Below are 13391 nucleotides of genomic sequence, written 5' to 3' on the forward strand. Positions count from 1 at the left end.
CCTAATCGGAAAATTAAGTAGCAAAATGCAGTACAAATGTTATTACCACTAGCTTAAATAATTGTTCTTTTAAAAGTGCTCTTTTAAAGCAAATTGTTTTGTTTATACTTATGTTAATTGAAGAATTTGTTTCTCAATTATAGTTCTTGCACTGTAAAAATAAAGTGATTAGAAAAAAGCAACTGACACTGGATGCTGGTCTAAGAATGAGCAACTGCCAATCAACTGTTAAAATTAAAATGTTTAAATTCAGACAGTCATTGCTGTTTCAGTAAGAGGTTTGGAAAATAGTAATAGTTGCAAGACCTTTTTTTTTAAAAAAAGAATAATCAACTGAAAAAAACAGGAGTGCTGTTGTTTTTTAAGCCATTGGTTTAAATCATGGTGAAAACCATCCTGGTTTAAACCAGTCCAACCTGATCTTAGGCAGAGAATGCTCAGAAGTGGTTTTGCCAGTTCCTTCTACTAAATATAGCTGACAACATCTGGCATTTGTTGATGGTCTCCCATCTAAGTACTAATCAGGGGTGACACTGCTTAGCTTTCAACATCAGATGGGATCTGGTGCCTTTAGGAAAAGTTGAAGGCAGTTATTGCTAAAAGGGACAAGGCAGGATTTGAAATCATGTGGCCCTCCAGAATTTTTTATTTATTTTTGGATTGCTGCTCCAACTATTCCTCACTATTGGCAATACTGAATAGGGCTTGCAGTCTAACAGTATATGGGGAAGCATATAGTTCCAGCTCCTGGAATAAAGTGTAAAATTAGAATTCTTCTGGTATAGGCAAAGACCATTACAAGGTGCAGTTGCATAGCACTACTGTCACATCTTAGTTTCCAAGACATTTTAAGCTTGGAACAAATCCTACATTTCCCCTCCTTGTACATCTTGCAACCATTGCCTGGGTTGACATTGATGGATTCATTGATGGATTTAAATAGTATCAGCCACAGTCCTAAATATTTGTTCCATGAAAAATGTACCGATACCAATAATTTTCTGAAACAAAAAACTCCCAAAGCTGAAATCTGTTGATATGTTCTCAGCTGGCAAGAAAACACTTTGTCTATCATCCTGACTGTAAATATTCCCTTTGCATTCTCCAAAAATAAATAAAATAATCTAAGGTGTGTTCAAGAGATACCCAAAGTATCTGATGGATTGCATTCAAAACATGACTTAAGTTTTAATTTTGGTCTCATCATGTAACACACCAAGTTTGTGTTATCTGTGATTAAGCATGTGAATTTGTGTAGCATAACAGGCAGACGAACAAGACACTTTATACTATTGGCATCTCTATGGCATAGTGTCTTGAATATTGGACTGCAACTCTGGAAACCAGGGTTCGATTCCCTGCTTGACCGTGAAACCCAAAGGGTGACCTTTGGCAAATCACATGCTCTCAGCCTCAGGGTGAGAGAATGGCAAACCTCCCTTGAACAAATCTTGCCAAGAAAAACCCATGATAGGATTGCCTTGGGGTCACCATAAGTCAGAAATGACTTGAAGGCACAAAAAAACTACAAGAACAACAACACTGCCCTATCTAGTAAAATAGCTAGAAGATTACATTTAAAGGCGGGGAGGAATAATTAAAGGGGTGTGGAGCAGTCTTAAGGACCAGTCTTCCATATTCTCCTTTTCTTCTGTACACACTGCTGCGAAAGGGAACTCTGGGGATGGAGTTGGGGTGTGGCGCCCATATGATGCTTGCCCTGGCTCTGTCCCCAGGGTGGTGTGATGCCACATGCTGCACCACACAACATGTACCATCATGGCTCTCCTCTGGAGCTGTGTCTGCACTCCGCAGTGACAAAGGAGCACTGTAAAGCCGTGGTGCCACAGCTATTGCACCCTTTGCAGGGCACAAAAAGGGGCTGATTTTTGCAGCTCCTTTTTACACCCTGCATAGACCAGATTGGAGTCCCGGCATGCGGTCACCGCTGCCCCAATCTGCACAGTCCCTAAAATCCCTATTTCACTGTGAGGCTTGTGCTATTTTTCATCATTTATTTCTGTACTTTTCCTTTCAAGCAATTGTTTGACTTACCTCTTGCCTCATAGTTAGAATGCAATGTTTTGACCTAACTTTATGTTACTTTAAAGGATCTTTTGTTTCTTGCTGGTAACTGCTGCTTTTTGAGGATCATAATATATTTTCAGCTTCCTGCTTGGCTTTGATGGTTTAATACTATAGTTCTATTGTAGTTCAAGGTCAGGCATCATTATTTAAACAACACTTTAGAGAGGTCTATATTTTATTCACCTAATTGCTGTGATTTGCTACTTTTATTGCACATGTTTCACTGGCTACTATAGAAAGAACACATCCCAGTGTATTTTGTTTCAGGGTGATGTGTGATATTTAACAATGGGAGCCCCATTAATGTTAATTATAGCTACATATTAACAGCATTACATAGTGCTTTTCCCTATTAGTTCAAATCATAAATGTGACTGGAGAAATTTAATTAGCCTTCTGTAGTCAAATGAAGCAGCTTCCAATGATGAAGCATAAAATCAGAGGCAGTGTATGGTTCTCCAAACTACCTTCTTCCTCATGAGATAAAAAAGCAACAGGTCACCTTTCTAGATTGATTTGTTGCCCAAAAATGATACAAAAGTTGGGCTGTAAAAACGCAGGTTCTTTTTTAAAAAAATGCATGGTTCATAGCATGTGTCACTGATGTTATCACCCCACAGAGACTTGGGATACTTTTCAATACAAGGCTTGAAAAGGGCAAATACCAAATAAATAGGAGGATATACTGGCTGTTATTCTGTAACCCTTTGCAGATCATTTCAGAGATGTGGCTGAGTACCATTCTACAGTTGTGAAACAGTACCTCAGATATTTCTTAGTTGTGATACTCCAGTCTGGTCAGTTAAGTGAAATAATATCTGTATGTTTTAAGTGTATAATCCATGTTCAAATCCTTAAGAAATCATGTGAAATTAAAGACCAAAACTTTTTACGTTGATAAGTTCTTTTTACTGATGGCTTCAGATAAAATCTCCCCCAAATCCTGCAAGTTGTTTAAAAATGACTGCTTATTTTCAAACATGGCAGATCTGAAAAAACTTATAAATCCACCTGTCTAGATCTGCAAGCAACTATCTCTCGTTTCTGTCAATATATACTTTAAATTTATTAATATATCCTGCATCTTATTCATCTGCCCATCTCTGACTGCATATGCTTGCTCTGTTTACCCACAGGCACATTATATCTATTGATCCTGTTAAATTCAGTGTGCCACTGTTGTCTGAATATGGTTCATCTACTGGCATATCTGCATGTACTATACCCTTGCCTGCCTTGTATCCAGCTTCATTAAATTTACTCCATCCATGCATATGTTAGGATGAATTTGAATCACTGAGTGGCTTCTAACATATTATAGACTCCTTGTACCCCACTGTGCCTATTGTTGCCATCACATATGATGGAAAGGTTATCTCTGAGAAAACTGATCTGCAGTGGAAATTTCAACCAGCCCTGGATTTGCAATAAAGAAACATGAGAAACATGTCCTATAATGTTTTCTTATTTACAGCTTTTGTGTTTGCATCCCACCTATTGTATTATTCTCCAGGAACAATAGCAGTAATCCAGCTGCAAACAAGGTGAATGGAGAGTGCATGCCTCATTTCAGAGGAAAGGCAATCTATATTACAAGAAAATGGGGGGGGGGGGGGGGGGGCGCACTGGCTACTTTTTGTTACACTGGAGTAGGAATGCTAGAGGTCCTTTGGGGGTGATGAGGTGAAGAAGTGGGGAGTTCTGACCCCATATGACTTTGCAGAGGTCAATGCTACCCTCTGACTCCCTTAAATTGTTCACCTCTTCCTATGACTTCTGCATACTAAGAATATTTGTTAATTTCTGTCTACAGTTCATCTCCCAACAGTAGTTATGGGGGTTATTTGTTTCCATACAACAGCATATGCTAAGCTCATTCTAGAGAATCATTTAAACCACCAGATGCATTTCCCAAGGTAGCAAAGAGTGACAGAAAAAACAGTGTTAAAAAATTCAAAGAAATCATATGTGTCATTGAGAAATGAGTTCTTCCCCTCCCCCCCCGTGTATGATGTATCCCTCATGTTAATAGACCAGCCAGAGAGACTACTTTTTAAGAGTATGACTAACTGACTTGCAAGGGTACCATCACTCCAGAGCCTAGTAATTAGGCATAGTGGTGGTGTTATATCACTGATCCTGGGATTTAATAAATAATTCTTTTTATAGTTTTGAGGACCACCAAGGACATATAAGGGGGAGGTTTGAAGTTTGCTTTACCTGTATTGCTGAAGGGGTATGATTTCATATGGGAGGAATTGTATTACGTATGTTTTTGTTACAAATGAATCTAAGAATGTGGATGGGATTCTCTTTCTTCTGACAGGCCACTCATGATCTTCATTAATCTGACTATAATTTCTTCAGTTTACTCTGGGAGGTTCTTTTTTTCCAAAGAGCATGTTAAGGTTTATACTCTCCTTTCCCTCGCCTTAATACAGTCTTTCTACAAAATTTAAATAAAGAGAATTTTTACAGATAGCTTAGGTCAAGACTATCTGGCAGACCATATCTCTGTATGAGTGGCCCAGACTCTGAGATCATCAGGAGGGGTCCTTCTGTCAGTCCCACCACCATCACAAATACATTTGGTGGGGATGCAAGAGAGAGCCTTCTCGGTGGCTGCCACAAGACTCTGGAGGCCAGAGTGACCGCCTGCTTGTTATCCTTCCATCGGCAGACTAAGACATTTTTATTCAGAGAGGCTTTTAAAAATGGAAAGTTGTAAAAGAACAGGCTGGAGGGTGCTGTATTGTTTTAATGGAATTGTTTTCAAGAGTCTTTTATCTTTTTAAATTATATTTTATTCTTTTAACTCGATCCTAAATTATCTTAACACTTTAAATAGTTTAATTCTATTTTAATGTTAACTTTCTGTATGTTTTTAATTGTATTGTTCTTTTAAATTTTGAATCCCAACTTTTGGGTGAAAGTGGGATATAAATAAATACAACAACAACAATATTAATACATCCAATGACTAATCCCAACTAGGGCAAACTCTCTGAATCAACTGTGAAATGGCAAGACAATTTATGTAAATCCCCTTGCACCATTTGGGTTACTGTAGTTCAGTAACTGGTCATTCTACAAAATTTTGCTTTTAGGTAAAAGTGATTGTTATTCTTACATGCAAGGTCTAATCCCAACTAAGGCAAACTCTCTGAATGAACTGCTGAATAGCAAGTCAACACTTACATAAATCTCATTGCATCTTTAAGGCTGTTCTAGATGAGTATTTAGGTTTAGTATATAGAGAGATCTTGTAGCACCTTTGAGACTAACTGAAAGTAAAAATTGGCAGCATGCATTTTCAGATGTTTTAAAATGCATCTGAGGAAGCGGTCTGAAGTCTACGAAAGCATATGCTGCCAATTTCTTTCAGTTAATCTCAAAGGTGCTACAAGATCTCTCAATATACTGATTCTACAGACTAACATGGCTATATCTTTAAATGCTATTTAGGTTTAGGTCATTGTTGACCCAAAACTTACATCTTTGCTCTGAATGTTGATCGTGTGAATTAGGAGTTTATCGCACACATGTTTGTAAACCTTCTGAGGTCTCAATGGTAACAGAACAGAACGGATTTTATTGCATAGCCTCGTTACCGAGACGTTTGCAATGGGTTCCCGTTCCATTCCGTTCACGTAAAATGTCCCCGACGATTTTCTTCCGTCCTCCCTCACCAGTAAACGTTATGAGAATGGAAAATCCTCTGTGTGAGATATCCTAGGCGTTCCAATTGCATCCCCGTCTGATCCCTACACTTATGACGGGCCATCATGATATCTGGACAACCACCACAACGTGATAGCCACCCTCTCTTCTACAGAGATTGGCTTCCTCATATGACTGGTGCTTCTCTATAGGTCGGGCTGGAGTACTTCTACCAGATCAAAAAAAATTGAACGTTTCATGCGGAAATGTGTCTCCCACATGTCATCATCCCACAAAGTCATCAACTCTTCACGCCACCAATTCTTCCTAAGAATTGGATGTAACCACCATCTCTGAGGTGATGGAAATGTGGATAGCCATTCAAGGAGATCTGTGAGGGGTGCATCCTCTACATCCATGAGCTCAGCAAGGGCATGTCTGAGAGCAATTTTTAAAAAAAAACAAGCGGTACATAAGTGTCCTCCTTCTTCTCCGTTCCTGCTCCATTATCAGGTAACGGGAGATGGTATGGAGAAGGACCAAAACATGAGAATCCATCTTAGGATAGAACACACAGGGAACGAGAATGCCTCAAGCTCCCTTTAAAAACCGCACACAATTTTCTTTGTAAACTGCGCATGCGCTAAGACGGGATGGTCGGGACGTCATCGGGATGGGACCTGGCTGTGCAGTGATATCCGTTCACAGCAAGGTCCAAAAACGACAACAGGTCGTTTTCTCCATTAGCGGTGTGCAATAGCGACCGTTCTTTTTGCGTTCACATAACGCTAAGAAGACTTAATGCAATAGTGTTCGTCGTCAGCCCATTTCCTGATCTGTCTGCCTTGTCAACAGGAACGGAACGGGAAAACTGTGAGTGCGATAAGGTTCTTAGTTTAATCCTCTAGAATGCCCCTTCCAGCTAATTTTGTACTTGGAATTATTTAATATTTCCCTTTGTGTTGAAGATAAAGGCAATAGGAATACTACCAAAACCCCCAGAAGATATTTATCTTCTGGGGAAAAATCCATAGTGTTCCAATGATTTCCTTTCAGTTTGTTCCACTGAAACCTCTGGATTTATTCCAGCATAAACTGTTTCCAAACTGGAGTTTGAAAATTAGATCCTGGAGTGATTTAGCTTAGCAAAATGACAAAGACTGGCTCCAAACAGCCTCCCGTTCTTGATAGTACAAGCAGAAGTGCAGGTTGAAATATTATAAAAGCTGAAGTGAATTTGAATATTTCATAGAATCATAGAGTTGGAAGAGACCACAAGGGCCATCCAGTCCAACCCCCTCTTTCTCCTCAGGGGAAAAAAAGGTGGGGGGAGGTTTTAAGAGATTCACTAAAATGAGATTTCATAGGGACATTTCATAAACCCCTCCTCTCACCAGCACCAGATACTCACTCTTCAGAAGAAATTCCTTCTTCTTGGATTTTTTTTTTAAAAAGGATGTTCTATAATGCTTCCCTTGTAAAGGCCAGCAAGAGGAAAATGAATAGATTCTGCAGAGTAAGCATCCTGAGTATAAATGCCACATGTGAAATGGAAAAGAATAAGTGAATATTGCACTCCTTCCATTGAACAGAGTAATGCAAGAAAAGTTTAGGATCAATCAAGTGCATGTACGCTGTTTGCACTCTTGCAGCCTATTTTGAACAGACTAAGTCCCAGTGAAGTTTCCATTTTCTAAGGGTGCCCCCTTAGGGAAGTTTTCCCTCATTCATCAGGTACTTGTTAACACACTAGGCTATTCATTTTTTGATGAATTTGCAGGGTATTGGATGGAAGCCAGTAGCTGAGCTGGGGGAAAAATATTTATATCTACACACAATAATTCATGTCTGCCCCCAAAATCCTGACTTTCCTCCCTAATCCACATGGCATTTCAAAACATTTGCAGTTCTCTTGGCCGAATAGCATTGGCTTTCCTTGGCTCAGCCTTTTCGCCAGCAATGTAAGAGGCTGAAAATAGCTGAATGCTTTAATTCAGTGATGGAGAGAGAAGTTCCTTTGCTGACTGTTCTGCCAGTTCATAATTCAAAGATTCTTCTGTAGTACACTGAGCCATGTATTAACTCTGCTCCCCTCTCTGAAACCCTGTATGTGTAGTACTTGGGTTTAGAGTGTTTCTGGCATAGGAAAGAGGATTTCTCTGTACTTTCCAAATTTCCAGATTGTTCTAAGCAAATTAATAGACTAGGGCTTTCCCCACTTACCTACCATCTTGAGGTCCAGAACAGCCTGTGATCAGCAGTTCAAAAGCAACTTTGACAGAGGATAAATACTGTACCTGTGTCTATCATTCTTTTGGACTCCCAAGATAGAGAGGATGACTGCCAGGCTTTGTCTGCTGCCATCCCAGCAAGTTGTGTGCTCCTCTGCTAAATTCTCTATAGTGATATGTTTTGTGTTTTGATGATCATGATCTACAGACTGAAGTGAAAAAGATTATGTTGGTAGCATATAAATATTCATTATTTTGTGCCTTGAAGTCAACCCCAACTTATGTAGACCCTCTCCTAGGTTTTGCTTGGCAAGATTTGTTGGGGTGGTGGTGGGTCTGTCGCCTTCCTCTGAGGCTGACAAAGTGTGACTTGGCAAGTGGGTTCATCCAGTGGGTTTCTGTGGCTGAGCAGGTATTTGAACCCTGGCCTCCTGGTGTTCTAGTCCAAGACTCAAGTTGCTACACCATACAACATCATACATATGCCTAAAAAAAGGATTTCAAAACCAAGGATGGGTGACATATGGATGTTGTTGGACTGCAATTCCCATGATCTCTTATTTTTACCTATGGTGGGGAAAAACTAGCAAATTCCCAGTCTGACAATTCTGAAAGGTGACATGTCTCCCACCATGCCATCACTGTAATCAGCCGACAAGTTTTCTTTTAAAGTTCACATAGAGATCTGGGCATTTCCAACAATGCTTCCTTCCATCCATCTACCCTACTATGAGCTCTGGATTCCCTCCCTCAATACCTTGCCTGTGAGTCTTTTGAACTGTGGTACAGCCAGGAGTGACCAGATACAAATACAGATGTACCTCAGTCTTAGCGAAGTAGGTGTGTTCCTGGGTAATATGTCTTTAACAGAAAATTTGGTACCAGAAGCAAAAATAGCATGGAAAAAATAGGAATAAATTCCTATACTGCAAAAGGGAAGAGCAGTTCAATATGTTCCAGCAAACCTTTTATTCAAAAATTAACAATATGTATATGTGAAATGAAAAAGCATAACAGTTCAGGTAAACCTTGCATAACTAGACATATGTTGAACCTTCTGGTGACTACTTGAAAACTTCTTTCAGTGTGCATCCAGAAATGTCTTTGTTGGCTTCAGCTTTTCTGCTGACATCCATTTTGGTTGCTAAACATCTAAATCTATCCTTTTCCAAACATGTTGTCAGATGGGGGGAATTGGCAAGTCAGTCTTATTTACTCTCCCCTTTTCTCTCTGTTTTGCCCTTTAGTGCATGCTCAATAAGGGATTCTGGAAGACTACACCTGACTTACAGTAGGATGGGAAGAGTAGAATCTCACTTCCCCAGCTCTTATTGCATTGCTTATTACAGACACACTGCTGCAACTCTACACTGAAAGCCTGTGTTTCCCCACTTCCCCTTCACCAACCTCCCACTGCTGATGTTGCTAATAGTCTTCTAGCAAGACAGAGGAAGGGGAAGAAATTGGGAGCTGGCAAGGTGAATATAACATACCTTTGTAAAAAAATGAGCTTCATTGTCACAGACTTTGTTAACTGAGTTATGCCTATACTTAAATCCAATCTAGAGTCCCAGTTAAAATATAATTAATGTCAAATGCTGTGTGATGAGCGGAGACAATTCTAGCCCAATCTCTCAACTCAAGTAATATTAAGAGCTGTTTTTATTTGCTAAGGTCAGACCCATAGCAGTCACAAGGTTAAGTCCACAGGCAATCTGAATGATACAAAGTATAGTATAAATATAAAAGCTATTTTCACCTTTCTTCTTATTAGCCACAAAGTTATTTCTTAACAAAAACAACACATGTGGTCTATTCATTCTAGAGTCATCGTTCTTTTAATCTCCTCTTTATTTATTGATAAAGGCACTTTTTGTCCCAGTTGTTCCCCTTCTAGCTCTATTTCTAAAAGCCTTTTTAATCCCAAGGGGAGCATTGATTCATGTTGCTACCCTTGTCATCTCCCTGAAAGCACTGTCTGCTGGTGTTCATCCTGGTGTAGTTTCTAGTCTACCCCATTCCTTTGCATACCCTAAATCAGTTCCCTCCTCTTTTTATTTCTGCAACAATATCATCTTAAACAATGTTACTAGATAGTAAGCCCCACTGTATTCAGTAGGAGCTTAGGTAAATATGTACAGTAGGGATAGTGAACGTGTGCACCCCAAGATGTTTGTTGGACTATCATTCCCACTGCTCTGCGCCAATGGCTACACTAGTTAGAGCTATAGGAGTTGAAATCCTGCAACAACTAGAGGGAGATTTTTCATCCCTATAATAATAATATGATTTATTTATATCCTGCCTAATCACTGGGAATCCGGGCGGCTTACAACAGTAGGGAAATACAAAGCAATAGCAATAAACAATAACAATAAACATAAAATAATAAACAAATGTAACATAGCAATACATACAAAAGCATAATAATAATAATAATAGTAATATCGTAACAATTCAATAATGACAAAAGCCAAACACTAATGATTACATTCTAATCAATAATTATCAAAAAGAACTCCCCGTTTCCAACCTCTCATTCCAAAAAATAATAAACAGATGCCAATAAACAATGAAATAATAAAGGAAATATTATTTATTATTATTATAACAAGTTACAACATTACCATTAAGGAAATACAATAAAAGATTACAATCTAACACCTGGAAAAAGAGGGAGACGAAAAATTAGCAACAAGAAATGTTCTTCTTCGTATTGCCCGAGGCTTTATGGGCCAACACCCAAGCTGAGTTGGTCCAAGGCTGGAGGAGGGGGCAAGATGTTAAATGGGTCTCCCTTGCTCAGTCCTCCATTCTCCTCCTGGCAGTCCATGGCTGGGAATGGGAGTCCAAGGCTTTATGGGCCGACACCCAAGCTGAGTTGGTCCGGGGCTGGAGGAGGAGGCAGGATGTTAAAGGGGCCTCCCTTGCTCAGTCCTCCATTCTCCTCCTATATATAGACATCAAGGCTATGATGACAAGCTATGCACCAGCTTGTCAATGTTTGGCTCTCTAGAAATAGGTTGAATTTTACTCTTCACCATTGGCTAGACCAACCAGAGAATTACAGCTTGCCATTATGTAAAGCGGGGACAGTTCCCACCCTTCCTAGATGCTTTAAAATTTTTTGTTAAAAATGGAACTAATTGAAAATAGGGTTTACGTCTGGTGAGTTATTTATTTCATATGCTGCATTTCTCCCAGAATGGAACGCAAGGCAGCTCTCAAAGGAATAAGAAAAGATAAGCTAAAAACCTGGTGCCCATCCACACTGTTCAATCATAGCTCTATGATCCTGCTTTTTCTGTCATGGCAACATCTTACAAAATCCTGGGGGTTGGTCAGACACCCCAGAAAAGCACCATGGATGAGGATTGTAAAGGCCCCTCCATGGGGCAGACCAATGGCAATTAGAGTAGAATCATAGTGCTATGAATGAATGAACAGACCACAGATAATAAAATACTTTTATTAAAATACATTTAAACAAGTTATATGAAAACACAATTTTAAAGTGTGAAATCATTTTTTAAAAAACATTACAATAATGATAAAAAGACAACACATACCCCACACAAAAAGACTGCCTGCAACGAACAAAACATTAAATGCTCAACTGAATAAAAAGGTTTCTGCCTGCCAGCAAAAAGAAAGCAGAGAGAGCATGCCAGCCTAGTCTCACATGGAAAGATCACCAAGAACACTGTCTCACCACATCTGGTGATGATGGTGGGGTTGAGAGAAAGCCCTCCTTCAGGGATCTCAAAACTTTCGGGCTCATATAAGGAGATACTCTCTTTCAGGCTAGACCTAAGCCATGTAGACCCATGTAGGATTGTGCTACAAGAGTTCAAAACCCATCACTGAAAAATTTAGTTTTCTGCCATGTCTAAAGTAAAAAAAAAATACAATAATATAAATTCAGACAGTGGTTAGTTTTTAATCTCTCAGACATATCCATAGTGCCTTTACAATCCAAGTTGCATAAAAAATGAAAAGATTCGTATCTACCATTCTTCTGTTCCCACAGTTTGTACAATCCAGTTAAAAGTTATTGATCCCTCAGCTAGACGTAGCTGCTATAAAGGTGAATTAAAGCATTCATTAACCTGGCCTATAAAAGGTAGCTTGCAGGATTACTATAGCCGGTAGGGAGGCACAAAAAATAATTCATTTGTACTGTATCCTTCATACAAAAGTTAAAATTCTGTTGTGGCTCAGTGCAAAAATCACAACCCAATAATAACTTGTGTTTAGATAAATGTCTTTATTAATGCATTAATGTAATTTTATTAATTATAGATTTATTTTTGTGTTATTTATTCAATTTTAAGAGCATCTTGCAACAAATTAACAAGAATACAATACTAGAACACTATTAAAATTTCAGAATTCAATAGAAATTATAATGAACCCCCTTATAAGAAATGATAAATCAATCTGGTTTTAACCATTGATAATAATAACAAAACCAGATTCCATGCAGGTAAGATTGGAGAAATAAAAAAAACTCTTTGTAGCTAAAAGGATATCTGATACAGTGTCATACGAACTTCCCTTGGAAGGGTTTTCTAGTGGTAAATGTTTCCTATCACCAAATACCTGACTTTAGGAGGAGTTAGAGAAGGGCCTCTGATCATAATCTTCATACTGGGCAAGTTCAAGCAGAAGAAAAAGGTTAGGGCCAAATGACCAACACATCCAGCCTTCTAGATTGTAAGTGCTGTCACTCACTGAATTTTAAATTAGCTGAGTCCTGATGAGATTGTTGGTCCTGCTTCTGGTGCCATTTGACTGCAGAAGTAGAGTTAAACCTGTCTGAGACAGGGTTGCAGACCTATCCATAAGAGAAAAGGCTCACTGCTGTTAGAAGCACAGGATGTCACAGGATGTCCATGGATTCTGCGGCACAGAGCACCATGCTGTCATCCTTCCTGGCAACAGTTATCCATGCTTTGGGAGGCTTCAACTATATTTAAATATGAGGCTATTTAATATATATAGATTATATATATAGTGCCATTTGACTTCTGCAGTCAAATGGCACTATATATAATATAGATGAAGCCTCTCAGAACAACAGTCTCACTAGGACTGAGCTTTCATTTAAAATTAGGTCAGTGACAGCACTTAAAATCCAGAAGGCTTGATGTGTTGGTCATTTGGTCCTAACCTCTTTCTAGCTGAAAAAATGCATTTGACAAAAGACACATCACAGGCTCTGTTTCCAGTTAGTTTTCTTCTGTGAAAAATGTAGGATAATTTAAGTTTCCTAAGGCTTCAGTCTTTGGTAAAGAAACAAAAATATTAAAATATCAAAAATATCAAAGTGAAGCCTATTAGGGTCTAACTTTAAATCAGGAGAGTAGCAGAAATGTGCCTTTGTCTAACTATGGGCTGAAACAGACAGCC

Source organism: Sceloporus undulatus, chromosome 2 (assembly GCF_019175285.1).
Source record: "Sceloporus undulatus isolate JIND9_A2432 ecotype Alabama chromosome 2, SceUnd_v1.1, whole genome shotgun sequence".
Classification (NCBI taxonomy): Eukaryota; Metazoa; Chordata; class Lepidosauria; order Squamata; family Phrynosomatidae; genus Sceloporus; species Sceloporus undulatus.